At 48.7% G+C, this 2,798-nt stretch overlaps 1 protein-coding gene across 1 annotated transcript in view; it reads right to left on the reverse strand.

Moving 5' to 3' along the window:
• Positions 1–379, reverse strand: part of adamtsl5 (ADAMTS like 5) — a 144,167-nt gene extending 143,788 nt beyond the window's left edge. The window contains exon 1 of the mRNA XM_078423593.1: positions 233–379. The gene's annotated coding sequence lies outside the window, so the exon portion shown is untranslated. The remainder of the gene's footprint in view (positions 1–232) is intronic.
• Between the last annotated feature and the right edge of the window lie 2,419 nt (positions 380–2,798).

A 2,798-nucleotide genomic window follows, 5' to 3' on the forward strand; every position in this document is an offset into this window, starting at 1 on the left:
ACACACACACACATAGACACACACACACACACATACACACACACACACACATACACACACACACACACACACACACACACACACACACACACACATACACACACACACACACATACACACACACACACACATACACACACACACACACACACACACACATACACACACACATACACACACACACATAGACCCACACACACACACACACACACACACATACACACAAACTCACTTGGGTAAGTGGCCCTAACTCGTCCATTAACTGGGGAATCTCTGTGCTCAGATCTTCAGGAATGGCGCAAAAGTTTTTAAAGTTTCCAGCGGCTGGAAATCCCAAGGAGTGAGAAGCTTTTTTTTTTCCGGGTGTCTCATGTGTTCATCTGTGCTTGTAAAACAGCGAGGCAGGCTCGGGGGACGGAGATACATATTCATGAACGAGGCGTGTTTCTGTTTAAAGGGACAGGATCGCTTTTTGAGATCACCAATGTAAAATGCATTGTTTTAGAGTCATACATACACAGCACAGAAACGGACCCCTTGGGCTCAACTCGACCCTGCCAACCAACATCCCCCAATCTAAGCTATTCTACCCACGTTTGGTCCATCTCCCTCTAAACCTTTCCTATCCATATGAGCTGTCCAGATCTCTTTAAAATGCTGTCATGGCACCTGCCTCAATTGTCAAGTCAAGTCAAGTCAAGTTTATTTGTCACATACACACACACACACACACACACGATGTGCAGTGAAATGAAAGTGGCAATGCCTGCGGATTGTGCACAAAAAAGAATTACAGTTACAGCATATAAATAAAGTTAATACAGTTAATACAGAGAAGACAAAATTTAGTCCCTTGGAGTTATAACAGTTAACAGTCCTGATGGCCTGTGGGAAGAAACTCCGTCTCATCCTCTCCGTTTTCACAGCGTGACAGCGGAGGCGTTTGCCTGACCGTAGCATCTGGAACAGTCCGTTACTGGGGTGGCAGGGGTCCCTCATGATCTTGCTTGCTCTCGATCTGCACCTCCTGATGTATAGGTCCTGCAGGGGGGCGAGTGTAGTTCCCATGGTGCGTTCTGCCGAACGCACTACTCTCTGCAGGGCCATCCTGCCACATTGTGAGTGCCACAGTGACACAGTTGGTAGAGCTGCTGTCTCACCGCGCCAGGGTTTGATCCTGACCTTGGTCGCTGTCTGAGTGGAGTTTGCACGTTCTCCCTGTGACTGTGTGAGTTTCCTCTGGGTGCTTGGGTCCCCCCCACCCCCCCCCCCCCCCCCCCTCCTCATTCCAAGGATGTGTCGGCTTGTAGGTTAATTGGCCTCTGTAAATTGCCCCTTATGGACAGGAATAGTATTGATGTGCGGGTATCGCTGATCGGCACAGATTAGTTGAGCCATCAGAACAATATTGGTCAACAACCATTAGTTGAACATCAGAACAATATTGGCCCGGATAGAGTGGATGTGGGGAGGATGTTTCCACCAGTGGGAGAGTCTACGACCAGAGGTAATAACCTCAGAATAAAAGGACATCACTTTAGAAAAGCGCTGAGGAGGAATTTCTTTAGTCAGAGGCAGGTGAATCTGTGGAATCCATTACCACAGAAGGCTGTGGAGGCCAAGTCAATGGATATTTTCCAGGCGGAGATTGACAGGTTCTTGATTAGTTAAGGTGTCAGGGGTTATGGAGAGAAGGCAGGAAAATGGGGTTGAGAGGGAAAGATAGATCAGCCATGATTGAATGGCGGCGTAGACTTGATGGCCTAATTTTGCTCTTATAACTTATGAACCTATGAATATTAAATTCACTCAGAGTGCAGGTGGTAACACAAGAACGCAGTAGGCAAAAGCCTGGGGATTTGTAGGTCTGGGAAACTGCTATCGCATGTGTGGGGGTTACCAGGTACAAATACGGTGACACAAGAAACTGCAGATGCTGGAATCGTGAGCAAAACACAAAGTGCTGGAGGAACTTAGCGGGTCAGGCAGCATCTGTGGAGGGAATGGACAGGCAACAATACGGAATGGGACCTTTCATCAGACTGATACATGCACACAGATCTGTGGATGGGTTGGGGGGAGGAGTTTAGTTTAGTTTCATTTAGAGATGCAACGTGGAAACTGGCCCTTCGGCCCACCTTGGCGATGCCGACCAGCGATCCCGGTACATGAGCACGGTAGAGTTGCTGCCTTACAGCGAATGCAGCGCCGGAGACTCAGGTTCGATCCTGACTACGGGCGCCGTCAATATGGAGTTTGTACGTTCTCCCCGTGACCTGCGTGGGTCTTCTCCGAGATCTTCGGTTTCCTCCCACACTCCAAAGACGTACAGGTTTGTAGGTTAATTGACTGGGCAAATGTAAAAATTGTCCCTAGTGGGTGTAGGATAGTGTTAGTGTGCGGGGATCGCTGGGCGGTACGGACCTGGTGGGCCGAAGGGCCTGTTTTCGCGCTGTATCTCTAAATCTAAATCTAAATCTAAAATCTATCCCAGGGACTATGGACAATTTATAATTTTTACCAAAGCCAATGAATTTACAAACCTGTGGGTCTTTGGAGTGTGGGAGGAAACCGGAGCATCCGGGGAAAACCCACACGGTCACGGAGAGAACGTATAAACTCCGTACAGACAGCACCCGTAGTCAGGATCGAACCCAGGTCTCTGGTGCTGTAAGGCAGCAACACTACCGCTGCGCCACCGAGCAGCCCCGAAGCTCATTGTGCATGGTTATGAGAATCGATAGGCATGGGTGTCAAGTCTCTGTACATCAGTAAGGGGATCGGACCATGTTAAACCA

This window comes from Rhinoraja longicauda, chromosome 28, assembly GCF_053455715.1.
Source record: "Rhinoraja longicauda isolate Sanriku21f chromosome 28, sRhiLon1.1, whole genome shotgun sequence".
Lineage (NCBI taxonomy): Eukaryota > Metazoa > Chordata > Chondrichthyes > Rajiformes > Arhynchobatidae > Rhinoraja > Rhinoraja longicauda.